The sequence below is a fragment of the Megascapheus bottae genome, chromosome 14 (genome assembly GCF_031878675.1).
Source record: "Megascapheus bottae isolate mThoBot1 chromosome 14, mThoBot2.hap1, whole genome shotgun sequence".
Classification (NCBI taxonomy): Eukaryota; Metazoa; Chordata; class Mammalia; order Rodentia; family Geomyidae; genus Megascapheus; species Megascapheus bottae.
In genome coordinates, this window is record NC_143522.1 from 21226780 (window position 1) to 21252312 (window position 25533).

A 25533-nucleotide genomic window follows, 5' to 3' on the forward strand; every position below is an offset into this window, starting at 1 on the left:
TCAGTTTTCTTATACTATATAATTATACTGACCATGATAATCTTTGAAAATAATTAAAAGTTATAAGTCAATGAAAAATACATAACTTTTCTTCAAGAATAATATATTGTTTCCATAGCATAATGCTTAATTTTTCAAGAAATAACCAACTGGTTAACTGTGATTCCAGTCCAGCCTGAGCAGATTTTTATGTCTTTTAAATAAGTAAAGAATAGGAGTATTCCACTCATTGGATCAGAAAGGCATAGGCACCCTTTCAAATCATATGAAGTCACATTATTATTGAAACTACTTCTTATGATCTGGATGAGCTAATTGTAAAATTAAAAAACAAAGTGTTATGTGTTTACTCCTTTGTTTTCTCTGGCAGATGTGAGAGTGAGAGAAACATGACTGTATTTTCATTCCACCATGCCTTTATTGTGGTCCTAATTTTTATAATAACAATTATAACAATGCCTTTGGAAGGTACCATATCTTTAAGAGCTGATGAGTTTATGTTGGGGATTTCATCAGCCATTGTTAGAAGATCATAATAATCCAAATAATAATCCAGATCTTTCCATGTCAGAACATTAGTTTAATATTCATTTTCCTGTAATACCATTTTTAATTCTTATTTTATTTCAATTATATTAGATGGAAGGAGTCATCTTAACTTTCAGGCAGAATTGCCATCCAGCTATCATTGTGGTTCCCAGGCTCAGTAACCAAAGCCACTGATGCTGGAAGCTAGACACATCTGGAGTCTGGGAGCTGCTGGAAGCCCAAAGTGGAGTAGATATCCTGAGAATGGTATTTGAGTGCTGAGAAGGCGGCTGTGTCTTCGGGGAGTGGTCATTGTCATGACATTGTCCCTTACCTTATCGCCACTCCGGTATAAACACTGTGCAGTTCTCAGTTCAGAGATATACCTCACATTGAAGAAATTCCCTCTTCCTCAGGAAACTCCAGGTTTCTGGGTCGCTCCATGTTTAAGTCACCCAAGGACAGCCTTGATTCTGAGATTCCTTTTCTTACGTTTTGTACTTTGGTGTTTCTGGAACTCTTCGTCTCAATGGCTACTTTCTCCATTTTTATTCTCCAGTTTCCTCCTAGGATTCTTCTCATTGTAGTCAGCAGAAAACCAGCCTTTACTCTGCCCTAAAGGAATACTGGGGAGTTCAGAAATACCCAAGTGTAGAAGTGTGCATCGTTTGGTTTAGTTCCTCCACCCCCAACTCCCAAGGTTCTACTAGTCCTTTATAGATGTTTGAGATGAGATATCATTGTGTAGTTTAGGATTGCTTAGAATTCGGTATACAGAGTTTAGGCTATTCTCAACGCATGATCTTCCTGTCTCAAAAACCTAGCACTGGGATTACAATATGCACCTCATATGCAACTATGCTATGACTTTAAAGGGAGGATTTCTGATTAAATAGTGCCTGTAATTCCTTCTACAATAGCAATTGTTGAGTTAGAGTTGAAGAAGCATTTTCCTATCTTCAGTTTAGGAAGACTTTGCATCAACAATGGGCCTATGGATTGCAAGAAGATTAAAGATACAGTTCCTAATTAACTGCCCTAAACTTTGCTTTTCCAGATAAGCTAATTTCCATCAATAGTGGCAATCAAGTGCATGGGCCAGGAAGAAGAGTACAGATAAAAGCTGACTATTATTACTTCTTACTGATACGATCCTGGCAAAAAAAAAAAAAAAAAAACAAAGTAAAACCTGCTTCCTTTTCAGTTAACAGGAAACTCCAAAAGCAACATAGGTAGTTTTTAAGAGATTCAGTAAACACACACACACACACACACACACACACACACACACACACACATATACATATATGTATGTATGCATGTTTATGTATATATATATATGAACATACCTATACATATACACATGTGTGTATATGCATGCACATATCTATAATGGCAGCAAAAAGTATTTTCAGTTATAATTGTTTATTCTGCCTACTTAATGGGGCCAAATGGCCAAAATTAAATAATCCATTTAAATGACTGGTGCAATTTTCAAAACTCTGCTTTTGTGAGTCTTCAGTTGTGTTGGGGTCAGTTGAAGTTCTGCCCATGTTTTAGTGCCTATTTTTGTTTCATATCAAGTGTAATTGTCAATTACATCCTTTCATAATTTCTGGGCAAAAAATTCTACTTTCCTCCTCATTCTCGTCAGTCAAGTTAAGGAGAAAGAGAGAGGGCCAGACTTTCAAAATGGTAGTTCAAAGCACCTTCACCAAAATGTTCTAAGCCAAAACAGTCAGAGTTAACATTCAAGAAACAACCTAATGTCATACTATTGGTTATCTTTAATAGCTCATATTCAATTATTGATTTAAATAGCTCATATTTAATTATTATTATTAATTCTTAAGCTCTCAAGATAAATTATAGTTATATAGTTATAGTTATAGCCTATAGGCTAAATGTAAGTCTTTCCTTCAGAGGAAATTCTTCTTTTCTGTTTGACATAGGGAAGTCCCTAAGATTTGGAGTTGTTTTCTCCACAGCTTGTGTTTCCTGTCCTAACTAGTACAGTTTCAGAGTAAAGAGTTATGGGAAATCACATTCAGATGTTTTCTGCAGGTTTTTGTTTTTGTTTTTGCTTTTGCTTACCAGCAAGTCATTCAAGTCTCCTAGGTCTTGTAACTATTTTATACTAGTACATGAATTAGGGTAGGCTATGGTAATATTAAGCAAATACTGCCCAGATTGAATCAAATCCCAATTTCAGTCAGTTAACCCAATATTTTCTCTTGTGACAAGTAAGTATGATTTTCACATTTGGTGGGGTTTAGTAGCTTCTGTTAAATCCCTTGTTCAAGGACTTGTGCTGAAGGAGATTATAGTTGTAAGCACATAGCTAACTATGTCATCGCAGTGACTGCCATCCATTTTCTGATGCTCTCTTATTCTTCTCAGCCCATAGTTGACACCCATTACCTCCTCTGATTCCACTGGCATGAACCGTTCCTATGGCTCTGCCTGACAAAACAGAACTTGGGAAATATAGTGTCTGTCTGGGCAACAAATCTACACACTGTAAGAAATTATCACCTTTCTCTGCCACTTGCTAGAAATGAGCCTGGAAGGTAGTAGAGGAAATAAATTTCATCTGATCACGATTGTGCAGTTGGGTTGGGCTCATTTACTGCCTGCTCAAAAGAGAGCATGGAAGGCAGCCAGACCCTGCAGAGTGCACTCAGAAGAGTCTGCTCAGCAAAAGTGGATATGGCTATTTCTGCTAAGGGTCAATGTGTTTGCTGCCTCCAACGGGTGGCCATTTAGCTACCAGGCTTATTCTAGAATGCTGGTGGGCTTCAAGAAAGTCATACTCATGTCAGAGGAATTAACAAAGACTGGGAAAAGTCCTCCTCCATGATGGCTGTACACTAAAATACTCACTTCCTGAAACTGTTTTCCACCATCTATGTACAGGAGAAAGGAGTGACATTTTAATGCTTTTATGACCAACTCACAATCAAGTAGGACTGCTTAGAAGTATTTCCTTTTCTTTTTCTTTGGTCAGCCATGGGGCTCGAACTCAGAGCCTGGAAGCTGTCCCTAAGCTTTATTGCTCAAGGTTAGTTCTCTGCCACTTTGGACCACAGCTCCACTTCTGATTTTTCAGGTGGTTGATTGGAAATAAAAAGCTTCATGTCCTTTTCTGCCAGGGCTCACTTTTAACTGCAATCCTCAGATCTCAGCCTCTAGAGTAGGTAGCATAGCAGGTGTGCCAACAGCTTCAAGCTTACAGGTATCTTAACCTTTCTAGAATATTCAATGATCCCTAAGGCTATCTAAATTGTTCTTCCCTTTCTAAAATGTTCTACATAATCTTACTCTATTTTCTTCCATCAACTAGACTCAACTAAAATTTTCAGGGAGGAAAAAGAATTGAAATTAGGTGCACTTAACCATCTAGTTACATAACCTGCAATTTTTGAGCATCTATTACATACCTAGTATTGCATTGGCACTGTGTAGATAAAGATGATGATAACAATTGGGCAATTAACTACATCAAAAAGCTGAACACTAATGGGAAAGCAGTTTATTAAAAAGAAGAGTTATATAAATTAGACATTTGGCCCCTATAATTAAGTACAATAATAAAATCCTTTGTGTAACTGAGAAACCCAAATTTTAATGAGGCAAAGAGATAGATGGTATCCAGAAGAGCAGAACATAAAGTCTCACCAGTTTTAATGTGAATTTGGTGGGTCTTGAACAATAATCAAGAAATCCCCGCTGACCAAAGAAAGCTTTCTATTCCACAGTAACATACAGATATTTTTTTAGAATAATTGCTTTAGGTTTTCTGAAGATGTGTATATGCCACAAAACATATATCTACATTTCCTTAATACCTCATTTATCGGTTGGCCTTATAAGGGGTACACCATTGATAACAAATGACTGAAGGAAAGGGAGGCTACTGGGGGTCAAAAAAGAAAGCAATTCATTTTATGTGTGAGAAATCAAAGGTGGTTTCACCGAAGCCTCTATCTGGACATATTTCCTATGGATTAGTAGGTTGTGAGCTAAACCAAGAGAGGCATTTAACACTTGGAGCCAAAGGTCAACAGCACACATCAAACATCATGGTGGACTACCCTAGGCTTAGGTAGCACTAAGTAGTCTCATGAGGCAGAATACTAACAGAAGAATCAGGCATGATTCAGTAACCATGCTAGGTGCTAATGAGAATGAAGTGGCAGAGGGAAGAAATCAATGCATAGAAGAAGGACAGAAGAATTGTTTCACTGAAGCTGGCTGCAAAGAACAGAATTTGGAGCACAAATATCGATTGGTCTCAGATAAGTGAACTGCTGGTCCACGTTAATGGCCAAGTCTGTGAGTAGAGGTCAGAAGGCTGATAAAGGTGGTAGTGGATATCTGTGTGGTGTGTTTTTCTTATTGATTTGAAGTTTCTTAGTTTACTGAAAAGGAAGTCATAGCATCTAAATCAGGAGAATAAGGTTAGTTCTCTAGCAAAAGGCATTGGTAACTTATTCTATCTTCTATTACCCTTATTTTCTCAAGGACTTTGATTTTGGTCATTTTTATGTTTCATTGTCCATTCACTGTGAGTGTTTTACCAAACTGATGTAAGCCAACTAAAAACCAAGCTTGTTCAATAGCATTTACTGGACAAGTCTAGAGAATCTGAGATAGGAAATGGGATTCAAATGTCAGTGGAATAAAACAGCACATTTATTTCTCATTCTTTGTTGTTGTTTTCCTGTGATCATGGGGCTTGAACTCTGGGTTTGGGCACTATCCCTGAGCTGTTCAGCTCAAGGCTCGCACTATACCACTTGTGCCACAGTGCCACTTCCAGTTTTCTGGTGGTTCATTGGAGGTAAGAGTCTCAAGGACTTTTCATGCTGGGGCTAGTTTTGAACCTGATCCTTAGATCTCAGCCTCCTGAATAGCTGATTACAGGCATGAGCCACAGCGCCCAGCTCATTTCTCATTGTTATCATCTGGATATCATGGGTTATGAAGGAACTTGTTCTACTGATGATCCACAAACATCTCATCACATGCCACCTCCATGTTCAAAGAGCCACTATCATAGAACATATCTTGTGAATCAGGTAATGCTTGACTTTGCCTGGAATTAGCAAATGCTACTTCCATTCACATTTATTTAGCCACAGTAAGTCAAATGTCCCTGCCTGATGTTAACCAGCCTGAAAACCCATATCCCCACCTAAAGCGAAAAACCAAATATTTGGCAACTAACAGCTTAAATATTCATAATTGGTTTTGTATTGGCTACCTGAAGGTGTCAATTTGACTAGTATAAAGAACATACAGGTAGCCGATAAGAACATTATTTTTGGGTGTGTTTGTAATATTGTTTCCAGAAGAGACTGACAGTTCTATCAGCAGATAAAGGAAGATCTGCTATCACTAAATGTGGTTGGGAACAGATGGAAAGACAGAGATAGAAAAAAAAAAACAGAAGAAAGGCAAATTTAATCTCCTCTGGACCTGAGATCTGTCTATATGTCACCATCTTTCCTGGCTCTTCAGCTTAATGATAGCATGAGTAATAAAGATAAATACAGCTTAATCTTTCCATAGTAAAAACGTGTTTCTTCCCTTCTACCAGAATGCAATTGGTGAGTATCATTCAGCTGCCCTTTCACAAAATATTTTGACAATCACATGGCAGCAGCTACCAAGTACAGTCAAGTATCTAATTTTATACTTTCACCTTGGCCCTCATAAAGTTCAACTTTCTCTCTTGTTAAAGTTACCATCAAAAAAATCTTTTCATAAGCAAAGGAACTATTTAACTCTGCTTCATGTAACTGGCTTAAAGTTCAGATTACTGTACTGAAGTCTAAATTCACCCCTCCAATTGATATTGTCCCATTAAAATTATTTTTCTTTTTTTCTTTCTTTTTTTTTTGTCGGTTGTGGGGCTTGAACTCTGGGGATGGGCCCTGTCCCTGAGCTCTTTAGCCCCGGGATACAGCCCTACCCCTGGGCCTGGGTGTTGCCCCTGAGCTCTTCAGTTCAAGGCTACCACCCTACCCCTGGAGCCACAGCACCACTTCCCATTTTCTGGTGATTAATTGTAGATACAAATCTTAGGGTCCTTAGTGCCCAGGCTGGCTTTGAACCACGATTCTCAGATCTCAGCCTCGTAAGTAGCTAAGATTACAGGCATGAGCCACGGTGAAGCCAGGCTGTAATGGAAATCTTCCTTAATGTCTGTGTATGCTAGTCAGTTTACTATAAATCTCATACCTTCCAAAATATGAAGACATGCAGCACCTATAATGCTACCCTGTGCTACTATATTACCAAACTCAATCATTTCAGTTATATCATTTATTAGACACTGGATTAATTCTCCCAAGTTTATAATATTCTAATGCTAACATCTAGCTCCCACTTGCTCTCATGCTCTGGCATCATAAGTTGAACTGGCCAACTCATGTTCAAAAATAATTTGGAAAGCTATACTCATAAAAGCATGAACACCAGGGGTATAACATCCCTGCCAAGAAATCACCCTCATAAAACCTCAGGTTGGTCTGTTATAAAATCACCCTAAAGTTGTCAGTCTCCAAGTTTATTATGTTCTCTTATCATTCTGGTTTTCTGATGTCTGAAATCCTACATAACGTGATGTACCCTTTCTAGAGCAACATAATACTTAAAGCAAATGCTGATATGACAGCAGAATTTGTGTGTCAGAAAATTGTTATAGATTTTCCCTTACATTTTTGACTATAAATAAGTGCTAGGGAAATTAGGGATAGAACTCAACAGGAAATGGGAAATTTCAGGGAATTTAAGCACCTCTTGGTCTCATTCTGCCTGGCCACATGTCAAGGGTACTGTTAAATATCACCCTTTAAAAAAACAGCCTTGCCATCTGATTAAGTTTTTGATTGTTAGGAGACTCAGAGAGTTGTAAATGAAATAAAAGTGTCAGGGACTTACATCTACACTCAAATTATATAACTTTGAATGGTAGCTGTAATAGTGCCATCTATATAGGCATGTTAATGCAAAATGTGGCCTTTCAATCTGGATGGGCTGCAAGGTGGTGCATTCACTCCCTCAGAGGCAGCAGTAAAGTTTTTTCTGATGAATAGCACCTATCATTTGAAAGTTTCAGAATGGATTTTTATATCTATGTTGGGTCAACCACATGGTGGAGTATTACCTAACTCAGGTTTTTGCTTGTTTTATAACAAATGGCATTATCAAAATGAGGAAGAGAGGGGAGAGAACCATCTTATTCCAATGACTCTAAGACTAATTGCTCATTTGCCCAATTCACTTTATTGCACAGATCATATTATTATAATGCAGTTACTGACTAGGAAAGTGTGGATGAAATAGTTCAGTACCTGATTTTGAGTTTTTAAGACAAATAAAAAGTCATACCCAGCTGGGGAGTGGTTGCTCACACCTTTAATCTTAACTACTCAGGAACCTGACATCTGAGGCTTATGGTTCAAAGCCAGCTTAGACAGGAAAGTCTGTGAGACATTCAAAAGCCAGAAAAGGAGCTGTGACGCAAGTGGTAGAGTGCAAGCTTTGAATAACAACAAAAATAAGGAAAGATCATGGATATCAATAAGGCCCAGAGTTAAAGCCCCAGGATCTACACACACACACACAAAGTGCTACTGCTTTCATATATCAATTTGTCCTCAAGAGTATTTTGAGGCCAGTACATCTTAAGTTTGCCTCCCTATGCTATGGTATGCAAGCATTCAATAGCAGCCACAGCACTTTATTCATATGGTTGTAGGGAAACTGCCTGTTCCCTTTCTTCATACTTAAAACAATGAGAGAAAGGAATTTTTGTCTCTCTACTTCTCCCTGTTCCTCTCCTAACAAGCTCAAAAAAGGCGTGGCACATACTTAAGCACATAATTAAGTTATGTCTTTCTGTGTTAGGCCTATTTTACTTAACATGAGGGTCACAGTTTCATTCACTTGTTTGAGAAGGTGTCCTTGGCTGCTTTTCTTAAAGTCTGGTCTTTGTCGTTTCTGTAATCTAGCTACATCATGTGTGTTGTTCATGATGATGACAAAAGGAGTCGTTTTGGTACATCTATACCACATACCCCAAGGTGTGTGCTGTGCAGACACAGCTGTCATGTGAGCAGCCACATTAAACAGTTAGCTTGAGAAAAGACAAACACTAATCTTAAATCCACAGAATACTTTTCTTTATGTATTTAGCCCTATTCATCATAAATTAAGGAGAATTTCCCTATGGGATGCAAAGCGTCTTTTTTGTATTTATATATTTTTTATTGTAATTAATAGAAGGGTTACATTATAGCCACCAGATAGAAGCTGTATTACTTCACAAATATCGATACCCTTTCTCCTATCTTTGTCCCCATTTTCTTCCCTGCACCCACACCCCTCATCTGTTTTCCCCCCTTCCCTAACCAATTTCAAATAACCAAATAAACATACATACAATATATCAGATAACAAGCTAAAATACTGTAACAATATGAGATAACCAAGGGACAGCAAAAGGAATGAGAGATGACATAGTACATTATGGACAATAATCACTCATTATAGACACAAAGCTTCTTCATATGTACTAGTAATACTAGAACAATTCCAAAGTTAGCATCCAAATTATTCCATAAAGAAAAATTGAATAGAATCGATTTTGTGCATTTCAGCTTGGTTTATTAACCTCTACTTCATAAATATTGTCTGGTCTATGTGGAATATGTTCTCTCTTCTTCTGTCTCTATCATGACTTCACATTTGTTGGTAAACATTCTTTACTCCCTTTCTTTATGAGTTTGTATACCAACCTGAAAGCAGGGTTTGAAAGTTGAAGGCCTCTACTTGGCCTTATTCTAATGACTAATACTTAAGATACTCTTAATCATCTGCCTTCTTCACTAGGCCAGGAGAATCTTACTTTTGGAGGATTAGTTTTTCAATCTAGTACATTTTGGGTTGGGAAAAATTCTATTCAGTCTTATGACATGAACTAAAAAAATCACTTCTAATAATTTTGGCAATTTTAAGGACTTTTGAGGTCATTAGAGTTATTTTCTCTTAAAGCATGGCTGGATGGTATTCTTTAGATCATGTCTTTATCTTTCATTCTTTGGGTACCAATGGGTTGGGCCCTTTTTTGATGACTTTTGTTTAAATAATTAAGGAAACAAGGAAACTATTTTCTGGGCTCTAATTTTTTTTCTTTTCTTTTCTGTATTTCAAATTTTGTTGATTGTCTAGTGTACAGCAAGATTCTCATTTTCCTTTTTCACCCTGAAATTTTATTCCTCTACATCTCATGACATTTCCTGGTTAGTTTGTCTTGGAAAGCAGATATTGCCAAAATCCCTGGGCAATGGATCAGCTGGTTAGGGATTCAAAGGGTATCTCCACTAACAGCTTATCATGTTGGTTTGGACAGAACTGTTTCTCTTCCTCATTTTGCCTTTTCTGTGTTTAAAAATGCACGGGTACTCTTCCTGTACCCTTTTGTCATAGTTTAAACCATGATGTATGCTCAGCAGTTTAGGGGGCCATGATCCCTTCAAAGTCAGACCAATTAATTACTTACCACTTTTCCTTTAGTGCATCTGTGATTCAGTATGATGGATCTGGTTTTAAATAATACAAACTTTCTTTATTGTAAAATCATGCACAGGGTTAAGCAGAGATGTGGAGAGGAGGCCACAGTGCCTCTACCTCCATTCCTAATTCTTCCTAAAGACTTGAAGTAAATTGGTCTGAAGGACCAATGTGCTTAGACATAAATTAAGGTATGTGTGTGTGTTTATGTACATATTACATATGTATGAATGTATTTCAACTATATGCTTTATTTCCCAGTATTGTCTTTAAAGTATATAGTCACACAAGAGTAAATGATATAAAACACCCCCACTACAGCTGTCTTACAAAAGTTCAAAGATACCTAAGTTGCTCCTCTAATTGTTAATTTTTTGCATGCAATGATTTTTTAAAATAGGTGTTCCTATGGTGACACTATTGCTAAAATAATGTTCAGTTGAACATAAATTTGTCCAGCCTGTCTTTTTTTCATATGTCTTTGTCTCTACTTTGGTACTGACAGTGTTTTAAACTACAGGTACCGGTCTCTTTTCTTTTAATCTTTTTTATAATTGAATTTAACACATATATACATACATACACACTCATGTTAGAGCTATATAGCTTTTCAAAGACGACTGAGAGGTCGTATCAGATGAAAAGATTTCTAAGAAAAAAAAATAGGTGCCAGAAATCCTGTATTACTTCATAAAAAATGCCATTTAGAATAATGGCCACTGTGGTTTATCCAAAGCAACACATTAGAAAGATAAGCTCTTGCTTCCAAAGATAAGCTCTTGCTTCCAAAATACATTTCAAACATAGTTTAATATTTTGTGCCTCTGATCAAAGCATTTAGAAACACTTAAATTACATCTACTAGCAGAAAACCAGCACAATCCTTTATAACCCCTTAAATCAGAAGGATGACAGTAAATGTGTTATAATTATATCTGAATGGCAAAAGGTTCTTTTACTGACAACTCTCTATGTCCTGCGGAAACCAATGTTGTAGATAGGAAAAAAGAAAAGTAGAGATGATTTGATGCTGATGAATAACAGTAAGACACACCTATTAACATCCATACCTGCAGGGAGAAACAACCAAAAACCCAACTGTGTCACTCAAACTTGGTTTGTCATTGATTACAACAAAGGGGTCCTTACCCCTTGTGGGTACCAGGAGAAATCAGCCAGAATCTTTTGGCATCAGGTAGATGACCTGGACAAGAAGTTGTAACATATTGACTCAAAAAATCACTTTGTTCTGGATTGAGTTTTATGTCACAGTCTAGTCGGATATGTACCAAAATGAATAATGGCCTTTCTCCAAAGACATCAACGTACTCATCCTTGGACCCTGTGAAGGTTGTCTTATGGAGTAAAGGAGGTCTTTGAAAACATGCTCAAATTAAGAATTAAGATGACACTTTTCCCTGGGTTATCCATGTTACAATATAATAAGAAATTATTGAAAATACCTGCATGATTTCTGCAGAAGGAAAGAGACAGAGCTGAGTGAAAGCTCTCACTGATATGTAAGCAAGCCCCCATTGCATTTATCTGGGAGATAGAGTATGTGGGCAATTGAGTACTTTGTGTAGTGTTCATGCTTTGTCTGTGCTCCGAGATGATTATGGAACAGTCTGCTTTTATCTTACTTCTTCAGGGTCTCAGTATGACCTTGTGTCTAAAGCTGTATCCTGTGAAATTGTTTATATTTCAAAACGAGAAAGCCAAGATCTTACGATCTTGTTGTTTGTGCCAGTTCCCAGCTGACAGCTGTCAAGGCTGTGCCTTTCTTTCTCATGGCTAATGTGATGAGTGATGTGGTTTAGACACTGTCACATCATAATTCCTCTCAACTTCCCATTCATCTCATTGAGATTACAATGGAGAAAATGAGTACACAGAAAACAGGCCTATTGATGATATATATTACAGAGAAAATAAATGAAGGAATTTGGAGATAATATATTGAAATGATTGCCGTTTGGTTTATTTCCTATATCTTTTGTGTATTGCTGGGGCTTAAACTCAGTCCCTTAGCCTTTTTTCTCAAGGCTGCCTCTGTACAACTTGAACCACAGCTGGCTTTGGGGTAGTTAATTGACTCTAAGAATCTCATGGTCTTTCTTGCCATGCTGGCTTTGAACCACAATCCTCAGATCTCAGCCTCCTGAGTAGCTAGGATTATAGGAGTGAGCAATGGGCACCCAAAAAAAATTCTGTTTTCCATTAGGTACTGGAAAGAATAACCTATTGATATGGCTGTATATGAGAAAGAGCCTAAAATAAGAATTTAAAGAAGGAAGAACTACTCCAAGCAGAAGGAACAGCAAAGTGTTTGGAGTCATTGTCTGTCCTACAGAAAAGAAGCTGTAAATAATGATTCTAAGCCACACGTAGAACACAGCTATAAGTTCACCTTTACAATTTGAGCACCACCATCTTACCCGAGGAATCAAGATCAACACTATAAGATCTGGAAAGCCAGATGAGAGGTGCCCACAAGGGGAAAGAAAACCATTCCTATATACCAGCACCTCCCAGCTGCTCTTGTTGAAACTGTAACATCTGAACTCAAGTAATCCTGAAAACCCAGTATCTAGTTTACAAGAAAATTTGGCAAATGGTTTAAAGGACATTATAAAGTAATAAATGGACAAATTCAAAGTTTAGAACACCCCCTAAAACAACTACAGTAATCAATTCAATAGGTCTATGATATTTATCACAATATAGGATAATAATTTGAAAAGTACTTGAGACGTTAAAAATGCAAAGTATTGTTGGGTTCCAATGGCTCACGCCTGTAATCCTAGCTACTCAGGAGGCTGAGATCTGAGGATCTCAGTTCAAAGGAGCCCAGGAACAAAAGACTGTGAGACTCTTATCTCCAAGTCTCTTATTTTAATGTATGTCACAACCATATGGGGACTTAGCAAATGTAGGAGGATTCAGGCCCTAATTGTAGATCCTCTGACTTGATACCAACCAAGTTGATACTATAAGAATGTAACTTAGGTCTCTTACAAGTAAAGGCAAAACCCATTTGTGTTTTCCACTGGTATTGTACAGGGTCATACATCTCTAAAGGAAGAAATTATGTGACCAGAGATTACATAGTATGAGTTTCTAAAAACTTGGTTTAAAAAAATCTTCCCAAACTCATCCGAGTACAATCAAAATTAAATCCATAAAACAGCCATTGTGTCAAAAGAAAAACGCATGTATAATAGGTCCTAGAAAATAAAAATAGTCCAGTGAGCCTCAAATGTAAAATGTATAAGACAATTTAACAAATGTGGCTGCACAAGCCATCTGAAGAATGAGCAAAACTCATTCCCTGCTTTCATCTGCTGTGCTTGTATAGAGCACTCTCTCCTGGAGTCTTTCTCTGAGGCTAACTCTTCAGTGACCTGTTTTATTAGATGTCTTCAAGGTACTCTACTCTGTAACAAGGTCCTTTCTGAACTTCAATAACTAGACCTCTTGCAAAGATGACCCATATTCTATTAAATTCTATTCTATGAGAAATAATGGGGTCATGCTATGGAGTTTCGAATATTTAAAAGTATTGATTGACTCAAATGACTTGCCTTAGTCTGGAAGTTCAGGTACTGGTGCTGGAAAGAACATCGGAATCAAAAAGCCTGAAGTGTGTGTGGATATGCCCTCTGCTAACTAAGGTTATAAGGTGTCTAAACAATTACCTCTTCTATATCTTCCCTTTCGGGCAGAGAACCTTGTAATCTACCTTATTATCACATCATAAACTTTCTATGAGGCAATCTGAGAATATACAAAATTAATATTAGCAAACATGTAGTGTAATTTATAATTACTATCCTTATGAATTTTATATGTGACCCTTTCTATTATGATCCATTTGTCTCCATGGAGTCTTGGAAATACCAGTACTGTCTCGGGTGTGTGAAAGAGCACTGAGTCCAGTTTCATGCTACCAACATACCCCTAATTTAAAGACTTGCAGGTGAATCATGTTATGGGGGTACCCACCAACCGTCCTTCTAATTTTGAAGGCTTTCTATACAACTTCATTTTTCTTTATTTTCATTAAACTTTGTTTTAATGGGTCTCAAAATACTGTGACAGATTTTTGGTCATGTTGTTTCCATTTAAAAGTACTGATTTTAGGGGCCGGGAGTTTGGCCTAGTGGTAGAGTGCTTGCCTAGCATTCACGAAGACCCAGGTTCGATTCCTCAGTCCCACATACACAGAAAAAAGCCAGAAGTGGTGCTGTGGCTCAAGTGGTAGAGCTCTGACTTTGAGAAAGCCCAAGGACAATGTTCATGCCCTGAGCTGAAGCCCAGGACTGGCAAAAAAATAGGTACTGATTTTTAAAAAACGAATAACTTAAAACTGCCACACAAAAAATGGTCAACAAAACATTTTCCTTTCCTTCTGAAGGTTTTACAACGCATTGTTTCATTAACCAGTCTTTTCCTGCTAAACTTAAATGGCCAGTTGAAATAAACAGTTCTGAGACTGTTCTTCCTCCACTGGTGAAAGCTGAAGTGACAGGTATGCGGGGTAATATTCATTTAGCCTTCTGAGAGGGCAGACTTGGTGACCTTGCCAGCTCTGGCAGGCTTCTTGTCCACAGCTTTGATGACACCCCCACAGCAACAGCCTGCCTCATATCAACAACAGCAAAATGACACAGAGGAGGATGGTCAGAGAAGCTCTCCACACACATGGGCTTGCCTGGAACCATATCAACCACGGCAGGCATCACCAGACTTCAAGAATTTAGGGCCAACTTCTAGCTCCTTACCAGAACAGAAGTCAATCTTCTCCTTCAGCTCAACAAACTTGAAAGCAATGTGAGTGGTGCGACAATCCAGCCTGGATGATTCAGGATGATCACCTGAGCAGTGAAGCCAGCTGTTCCACAGCTGGATCATTCTTGCTGTCACCAGCAACGTTGACATGGCGGACATCTGTGACTGACACATTCTTGACGTTGAATCGCATATTGTCCACAAGAAGAGCTTCACTCAAAGCCTCGAGATGCAGTTCAGCAGACTTCACTTCAGTTGTGACATGGATAGGAGCAAAGGTGACCAGCATGCCAGACTTGAGGACACCGGTCTCCACTGGGCCCACAGGGACGGTGGCCATACCTCCAATTCTGCAGACATCCTGAATGGGCAGGTGCAAAGGCTCGTCAGTGGGACGAGTTGGAGGCAGAATGCAATCCAAAGCCTCGAGCAAGGTGGTTCCACTGGCACTGCCATCTTTACAGGGGACTTTCCATCCCTTGAACCAAGATATATTGGCACTTGGCTCCAGCATGTTGTCACCATTCCAACCAGAAATTGGCGCAAATGCTACTGTGTCAGGGTTGTAGCCAAATTTCTTAATGTAGGCGCTGACTTCTTTAACAAGTTCCTTGTATCTCTTCTGGCTATAGGGTGGCTCAGTGGAATCCATTTTGTCAACACCAACGATGAGCTGTTTCACACCAAGTGTGTAAGCCAGAAGGGCATGCTCACGGGTCTGCCCATTCTTGGACAGCTTCAAATTCACCAACACCAGCAGCAACAATCACGACAGCACAATCATCCTGGGATGTGCCTGTGATCATGTTCGTGATGAAGTCTCTGTGTCCTGGGGCACCCATGATCGTCACATAATACTTGCTGGTCTCAGATTTCTACAGGGAGATGTCAATGGCAGTACCATATTCACATTCATCCCTCAGTTTATCCAAGACCCAGGCATAGATGAAGGAGCCCTTTCCCATCTCAGCAGTCTCCTTCTCGAACTTCTCAATGGTTCTCTTGTTGATGCCACCATATTTGTAGATCAGGTGTCGGGTAGTGGACTTGCCAGAATCAACGTGTCCAATGATGACAATGTTGATATACGTCCTTTCCTTTCCCATTTTGGCTTAGAATTCATGGTGGTTTTTACAGCACCTGTGTCCTGATGGCAAACCCATTGGGGAAAAGCCAACTTCACTTTTCTTTAGTATACTTCATGCACCCTGAAGATTATTATTCAGCAATTCCACTATCTACCCGCTGCTGCATTTCCATGACTTTCAATGGCTTAAGCTGGGAAAAAAAGTTTACTGACTAAATTACAAACATAGCTCTAAACTACTATCTGTAGCCTCTGCCTCCAAGTGTCTTGTATTCTCTGAGTTAAAATAACTTGCATAATCTAAGTAGGACCTGGAAATTTGGGTGAATTTTCATCAGTTCTAAAGGTGTCTATTTCAAAATACTGTATGCTCTGTGGGTGTCAGTAATGTGGTGGAGAAGCAGTCCATGTTAAAGAATCCTGTTCCTGTCTGTGCTCAGAGGGGAGAAGGGGGAAATCTAGCCTGGCTCCTTCCCTCAGATTGTCATCAAGATGGATGCTGACAAGCTTCATAGCTGATAGTAGTCTTTCCCACCAGTTGCCTATGCTTTGGATTCCGCCACCTTTCTCTAGTTTTCCAGATTGCACTTGACTAGATGTTTTTCCATTCATGAGGGGGTGTAGCCCTTAGTTCCTCAACTACCATTGCCCACATTTCCTTTCTACCATTCTCTGGGTCTTAGAACTGTGCAGCGAGTAAAGAGATCCATTCTCTTCTTGTACTCGGCCATCTAGGTAAATGAACATCCATGCCTTTTGAGTTCTCTAGTTAAAAGTTCTCTTAGCCCCACAGCATTACACTTATAAACTCAACAGAGCCACTCTTCTCTGTGATTATGACTAAACATAATGGGAGGGGGTAATCAAAGCCCTTTACATCGATTGAGCAGATGTTTATATATGACAAATCTTTACTGCCCTGACATTGCAACATTGCCAGGTGGCCTGATGATAGTAATGATGACAATGAGGAGGAGGAGGACAATAATAAGGACATTAATGATGATAAAGATGACCCTGAAATTGATTGAGCAGTTCCTGGCCCACTTTTTTTTTTTTTTTGCTCATTCTACAAACAGCATTTCATTTGAGCAGTCGTCATAATAACTTTAACAGCTTATCCAGCTAAGTATTGTCAACAGCCAGACTTTATTCTTGAGATATTAAGATTTAATGAGTTAAAATAATGTAGTAAAGCAATATAAAGCTGGTATATTTGTACCCTTGGCCCTGCATGTCTCTGTCCAGCTTATAAAAGAGGTTTACCTTAAATGTGATGAATCAAAGGAAAACTGACTTTCCACTGTGAAGTTTCCAAGAACAAAATCATCATCAAAGAATACAATGTGGCATCTTGTAGACAATTTGCAACCATGCAAATGTGTGTGTGTGTGTGTGTGTGTGTGTGTGTGTGTGTGTGTGGCTCGGGAGAGATGACTCTGTTTCCCAAAGAGAATGTTAAGAAAGGAAATACATGTGCTTCTTGCTGTTAAAAGGATTGCATTCCGGGACCGGGAGTTTGGCCTAGTGGTTAAAGTGCTTGCCTAGCATGCATGAAGACCCGGGTTCGATTCCTGGTACCACATACATAGAAAAAAGCCGGAAGTGGTGCTGAGGCTCAAGTGGTAGAGCTCTAGCCTTGAGAAAGTCCAAGGACAGTGCTCAGGCCCTGAGCTCAAGCCCAGGACTGGCAAAAAAAAAGGGTTGCATTCCGTGAAGTGCGCCAAAGGAAAACAGTATCCCGCCTTCCACTAGACCTTGGTAAGGATTTAATTACACAGGTGAAGAACATGATTAATGTGACATGATGGAAATATTTCTTACCAACATTCTATTCTTCAGCTCACAACCTTCATCGATTTCAAGTATTTATTTATTTATTTTCCCTGCTCAAGTCAGTCCTATGATAGAAACTTTCCTGTCACTCATCTCTTAGAAACTCTTGGAATTTACAGAAAAGGCTTTGACCGTATTTTCACCATGGCCAGCCCACCACACATTAGTCAATTCTCTTGGAAAGAAACTCAGAACAGGTAGTTGGAGATGGGGTTACAGACATGGGAGTTAGAATCACTACTCTGAAATAAACTCCTCCTGCAGTTACAAATCAGGATTTTTTTAAATCCTCTACCAAAAAGAATGCTATGATAATAGGGCTATTTACCTATTTAATGGAGATGTTGAAAGATTTATTTAGTTGTTGTTGATAAAGTGTTTAGGGAATGAAAACCACTCTAAATATGATTATTATCCAAGCTGGCACTTTTATAGGAACATTCTGTTCTTGTTTCTTCCTCTGAGAAGTCTGTTTCAGGGCCACTTAATAGCTCCACATGGAGTTTACGAAAAGGCTTCCGCGCTGAGAGAATGTGAAGAAGCTAAAAGGTCCCTGATCATTCCAGACACACCAGGACAGAAATTAAAAATGCTGATGGAAAACTCACCGACACACAAAAGTTGGCTCAAAATGTCTCATCGTGCATATCAGGGGACTCACTAATGAGGTAAAAGGTGTCAGAATAGTCAATGCAAAAGGTAGAACAGGAAGATGAGTCATTCCATAAAAGACAGCACTCCTCAGAAGAAATAGACTTGAGCTAGCTACACAGCCACAGGAAGAAGTCTGTGGGCACTTCTCCTTCAACAAACAGGAAAAATGGAAGTCACGTGGACTTAGAATGCATCACTCAGAAGTCATCAGTCTGCAACTTTTAAGAGGCTTCAACATGGCCCATTTTTTTTTGCCAGTCCTGGGGCTTGAACTCAGGGCTTGAGCACTGTCCTTGGTCTTTCTCAAGGCTAGAGCTCTACCACTTGAGCCACAGCACCACTTCTGGCTTATTTTTGCTAATTATGTGGTACTGAGGAAGGGAACCCAAGTTTTAGTGCATGCTAGGCAAGCACTCTACCACTAGGCCAAATTCCCAGCCTGGCCCCAATTGTTTTGATTCATTCACATTGCAAACTTTGTGTGAGGCACAAAAGTATTCCAGAAGCCAGGGTACATTTTGTAAGGCACAGAATAGTAAGAGATTCTCCTTCATTTGGAAATACTTTGGGATTCAACAGACAACTGTCTGCCAGGTTAGTAGAGAATGATATCACACACTGGAAAAAAAAAAACGAAAAAGGTCCCACTTGAGCAATCCTATCTGAAATGTTGGAAAGAAGAAATGTGGATTTCAGAGCAGTGGTGATTTTGAAGTATTTGTATATATTTTATACAATATTTTGAGGATGAAATTTAATGTGAAACATGAGATTCATTTCTGTTCTGTATATCTTAAACATATCCTTATGGAAGATTATAATAAGGTTTTAATAAGTTTGTGTGGGATACAAAGGTTCATGGTGGAAAATGTTCAAAACATGAGATCATGTAAATATCCCCAAAAGTTTCAGATCTTGGAGCACTCTGGACTTGGAGGAATTGAAATGCTAAAATCTGTACTAACAAACGGGGAAAAATCCCCTTAAAATGTCCCCACAGAGATGAATTACTTAACATTGTAAGTAATGTAATGAGGAGAGATTAGAATAAATTTGATAGTAGAAGGATTATACTATTTGGTGTGTGGGGGAGGTGATGGTATTGAGATACTGAGACTTGAACTCAGCTCCTGGATGCTATACCTTAGATATTTTTTTTTTGCTCAAGGCTGGTGCTGCTGTACCTCTTTAAGCCTTACTGCCACATCTGGATGGATTATATTCATTTGAGTCATTAGTATATCTTCAGATCGCCTTTGAAAATGCAAATGTCCAAACAAAATGTTTCATTCTGGTCCCTGCAAGGGAATAATCTGGAAGAACAGGTTCACCAGGGCAGCCAGGAGTGCAGGGTACAGTGACCCAATTGGTTTTCCTCAATTCTAATTTCTGTGACTTTGACAGAAAATCGGAGAAAACAGCCAGAGCTCTCATTGCAATCAACATCAGCTGCCTACAATCAAGCACAAACAGTTTGCAGGTGTTTTAGGGACTGGACTGGGACATTTTTGACATTTCTGGATAGTGTGTCAAGCCAGGTCAGGGGTTGAAAAAAGATCAGAATGAAACAGAGAGTGAACTCTTAGCAGTTGGCTAAAATGGTATCTAATTAAACAAAAAACAGATGTTGAGGAGAATTTCACAGAATAAACCAAAAAATAGATAGCCAATATAAATCAGAGATTTGGGAATGAGTTTTCCTGGGTGAATGTGTAAGGGGGGAGGGCGAATGAGATTTAACCATGTATCTAATGAAAGATCATTTGTTATTTTCAAGAAAATATATTCCATTATGCTTGTTATTGAAAGTATCTGTTTGTGGCAAAAAGAAGCTTCATTTTCTGCGAATCAACATACTTGGGTCTGATTGATTACAGAGATTTGCTAAGCATTTTTAGCAGATAATTTTAAGTTGGCACAAAATTTCCAGAGGGGGGTTAATTGGGAAGAGCTACAATAGCAAAAGGGAGATTGAAGCCAAGTAATTTGTCCTGGACACCTTCCAATCACTCTCTGGAGTCCTTGCTATAAAAAGATAAGATATTACTGAAGATAAACTATTCCCACTCCAAGCTCTTCATCCAATTTTTATATCAAGTACATAACTGTCCTCTCTCTTGATGATATGGATTATGTAGAATGGGGGAAAAAACTTTAAATCCTTACTAATCCAAAATTATTCTTCCCAACAATCAAATAATATCAATACTTTTTAGAAACTCCTGCTCTGAATTTCCTGCTTTCTCTTCCATGATGATCCAAAACTTGGAAATAAGCAGAACCTGCTAGGAAAGATCTAGAGGATGAAAGAAAAGACAGGACAGAGGAGAATGGCGGCAAGTAGCAGTGAAGGGAATCCGAGACACAGAGGAGATAGGATCTGGGCTTTTAAGTATAGTAAAAAGAGCAAGCTGTTATGTTGTGAAATAGGGCAGATACCAAGGTAGTCTTACCCTGGCCCAAGGAGTATGGGGATGAGTAAGCCATGAAGGCAGCCTGGGGTTAGGAGAACAACTCCCAGTCCTGTCACAAACAGTTTTGCCTTCAGAATGACTAAATTACCTCTCTTCCCAGTGGATTCCCTTATAGCCTTTTCAAAACCATTTTCCCATTCTGCTGATTAAACCCAGTAAGCTCTTATTTATTTGTCATATTTTTTTCATTATTTAAGATTATTCCTGGGCAGGTTTCTTTTACCTTCTGTCACTTGTTAGGGATTGTTCATCTACATCTATCTGAATTTGTCAATTGCTTTCATTTTGTGTATCTGCTTATGTACTGAGAAGATGATAAAATGGAAAGAACAACTTTAAAGTATTCCATACCAAGAACTTCCAGTGGAGAATTGGGCTCTGAACCCTGCTGAAATAGTGTGATGATACTTTAGGCTTTCAGTGCACCTATGATGGGGAAAATTCCTCACCTCACCTTGTACAAAGGTAAAATAAATACCCCTTACCCAAAGAAGGCTATTAAATTAAATTATAAACTCTCTCAAAATATAGAGGACTTGCCCAGATTTTCATGAATCTAATATTCTTGGAATGACAAAAAATTTTAAAAACTGAATTTATAATGCTTTACTTGTGAAAAGCATGTAGGAATTCCTTTATACCAAAAATAAATGTTCAGAGGTCTTTTTCCTAAGATATTAATCTAGTAATCTTTAGATTGGATTGTAATATTAGTTTATAAGCAGCTATAAATACGGTATCAATGCAAGCATACCTTTCAGATTTTGTAAGCATTTTCTTTTTTATATATATTTTTATTGTAATTAATGGAAGGGTTACATGATATTTGCCAGATAGATGGTGCATTAATTCCCATACATTGATACCCTTTCACATGTCTTGGTCCCCATTTCCCTCCCCCCTACCCCCACCCCTCATCTTGTTTTCCCCCGTTCGGTATCCAATTTCAAATAACCAAATACAAATATATCCGATATATCAGGTAACAAAGTGAGATACTGTATCAATATGAGATAACCAAGGGACAGAAAAAGAGATGAGAGATAACATAGTACCTTAAGAAAACAATCATTCATTATATGGCTTCTATATCCTAGAGATCCTTTCATTTAGCGTCCTACTATATGACCTTTTGTACCAAGGTTTTGCTCTATTGTAAGCATTTTCTAAAGAGTAAAGATTGTTATAACAATTGTTTTATTTGTTAGATTGCTTATGAAGAAACTGCAAATGTGAGTATCTTGATTTTCATAAATTCAGTTCGTATTTAGACAAGCTACTAATAGTACTATAAAATAATCTTACATCAGTAAGGCATAAGATTATGTTTAATATTTCTGACATTTTACATGAACACAATTTATGATTTTAGTTCTTTTTTTTGTTGGTAGTAGTAGAACTGAAATTTGAACTCAGGGTCTGGTCCTCTGCCACTTGAACCATATTCCAAGCCATTGTTGCATTCATTGTTTCTGAGATGGGATAACACAGTTTTGCTTACACCGGAACTGCAATCCTTCCACTTAGGCTTTATAACTTGAATGACAGGCAAATAATACCAGGCCCAGTTTCTTTTGTTGATTTGGAGATCTCATTCTGCCCCTCCCCCACCAGTCCTGTGTCTTGAACTCAGGGCTCAAGCACTGTCCTTGGGCTTTCTCAAAGCTAAAGCTCTACCATTTAAGCCACTTCTGACTTCTATGTATGTGGTACCGAGGCATCAAACTCAGATCTTCGTGCATTCTAGGCAAGTACTCTACCACTAGGCCAAACACCCGGCCCTGGAAGTCTCACTTTTTGCTTTAGACTGACATCGAACCGCCCAGTCTCTTCTTCAAAAGCAGATAAAATTGCAAGCCTGAGCCACCCAACAAGGCTTGTTTTGTGAAACTGTGCCTTATAACATTTTTCAAAATATCTTAACTTGAACTTGCAGAAGTATCTATCTTTATACCTAGGTGTATATACATATTAATTTCTTGGCAAAGTACATGTGTGGGTGTGGATGTGCCATGCATGTCTGAGAACACCAAACTCAGGAATGCTTTTTTCTTGCTTAGCTTTTCTCTCAAGGTTGATATTCTATCACTTCAGCCATACCTCCACTTCTGGATTTTTGTACTTTGCTCCCCAGGCTAGTTTCTATCCAAGATCCTCAGAGCTCAATCTCTTGAGTAGCTAGGATTACTGGTGTGAGCCACAAGCACCAAGCAGGAATCTGCTTTCTTTGTTTTACTAGAATTTCTAAAGGAAATTTCTAGAGGAGATCAATTTTATTCCCTTTGTAGCAGGATATAATTGAGTACATTGAACTGGCCAAAGAGCCTTATACCTACAGTAAGTTACGAAAGAATTCATCTCAGTGTCATTAGCTATAACAGAAAACTGCAGACTGAATGCCCTAAGTAGAAATGCTATTCACAGAATTCACCAAACAAACTGAGACAATCATACTTCCTCTGTCTCAGAGTCAGGCTGATGATGTTCATTGAATTTGGTGATCTTGAGATGAATTAAATTCACCTAAATCTACAGGACACACAGATGCAGCTTTTGGATACGAATGTCTTAGGTTTAGCTTGGGTTTGCTTAGCCTTGAAACAGAAGATTTAAGGAGCAGGAGTGTGTACGGGATTTCTGAAAGTAGGTGCAAGCTTCTCCAGATTCAACAAAGGAATCGACAATTTATTTGTTATTTTGTCTCAGTACTGCATGAATCCTAAACAGGGACAGGTCAATTGTGGATCTTTAGGCACTCCTGACTCGTTGAAAGAAACGTCTACCTTCCATTCTTTTATGTGATTTTTCATTTCCTAACCACTAAGGCAGAGCTTCAAGCACAAAGGACTTTGAGGATCTGTGATCTCAGCATTGGAATTGGGTGGCTCCAATGTGAGAGAGAATGAGAGGGGAGGAAACTGTATCAAGGAGCCCAAGCAAGGTAGAAGTAGAGAGGTCAGATCTGGCTGGTGGCGTCTTGGCCTTCTGGAACATGGTGGGGTCTGGCAACTTGTCTTCATAGTGAGGGAAGGTCAAGCCACTGCCTCCCAGGAAATGGCAGGTCATGAATCCCTGGAGGCAGTCATTGATAGGTTACTAAATCTGTCAGTCCATTCCTGGGACTGGAAGTTTCCTATGACCCTTATCCCTGACCTGACCCTATTTGGGCCCAGACCAGCTCAGGTGCCATTACATCATGCCCTGTGTCTCTGTGTTCATGTCCAGTCTCCTGTCTCCTGGCTCTCCTTCAGTTACCAGAGTCCCAGGTGAGCTCTTCTTTGGAGCAGAATTGGTTTCTTGGTATTGTTTTTGTTCTTTCTTTCCTCTCTGGCCTTTTTCCTAGCTGTATTAGGTGTATTTGCTGACTGTTGGTCTCTGAGACAGGGGACCGCCACTGCAGTCATAATAAAGACTCCAAGATTCAACCTCTCAAAATGTGGCTTTTCTGTTTTTTTAATGTACACACTCTTCCTCTTGGAACATGTCCTTAGCCTTTTTATTTATATTCTGCTTCTGAGACAGGATTCCCTAACTTTCATTAGGTTGGCCTGTACTCGAGATCCTTCTGCCTTCATTTCTTCATCAGCTGGTATTATACATGTAAGCCATGGTCCCTTGAAGATTTAATATCTTTTGAGTACTCACTTCCTCATTTGTAGATACTTGTCTTCACATTCTGCCTTTTCACAGCACAAAGGAAAAAGAGAGATTGGAAAGACAGACTCTTGGTGATTAAGACTTCAACAATGAATGCTGGTTGGGGAGCACAAGCAATAATGTCTACTGTAGAAAAGGTGATGAAATGTTCTAATTAAACACAGAAATGGCAGTGTCATTGTGAAATATTAATTGATCTTTTGGTGTGACAAAATCTACTTTGACTTTTAAAATAAGAAATCGACTTACAAAGCTGGAGTCAGTTTCTAATCATTTCCAGAATGGATTTTTCTGCACTATTAAATAAAAAATGTTGGAGCTGGGAATGGTGACACATGCCTACAATCTGAGCACTTAGGATGCTGAGGCAAGAAGATCAAAAATTTGAGGACACCCTAAGCTACATAGCAAGTTTACAGCCAGCTTGGAAGACCTTATTTCAAAAAAGAAAATATAGGGGCCGGGAGTTTGGCCTAGTGGTTAAAGTGCTTGCCTAGCATGCACGAAGACCCAGGTTCGATTCCTCGGTACCACATACATAGAAAAAAGCAGGAAGTGGTGCTGAGGCTCAAGTGGTAGAGCTCTAGCCTTGAGAAAATCCAAGGACAGTGCTCAGGCCCTGAGCTCAAGCCTAGGACTGGCAAAAAAAAAAAGAAAATATAAATATGAATATAAAAATTATTATCATCAACATGGGGATACTAATGTTGAACTGTCAATTTTTAATTATAAAAAATCACTATAATGCTATATTGGTCATTTTCCATAACTGAGACAAAAGAAAGACCTAAAATAAATCAGCCTAAAAGAACAAAGACCCATTTGCCTCACAGTTCTGGAGGTTTTGTAATATAGGAGGTTGTCCTGTGATTTTTTGAACTGTGTTAAAGCTGTATGCACTCATGGGTATTTTGAGATAGAGCA

At 38.7% G+C, this 25533-nt stretch overlaps 1 pseudogene; it reads right to left on the reverse strand.

Moving 5' to 3' along the window:
* Window positions 1–14661: 14661 nt before the first annotated feature.
* LOC150054785 (elongation factor 1-alpha 1 pseudogene) lies at window positions 14662–16007 on the reverse strand (annotated as a pseudogene).
* Between the last annotated feature and the right edge of the window lie 9526 nt (window positions 16008–25533).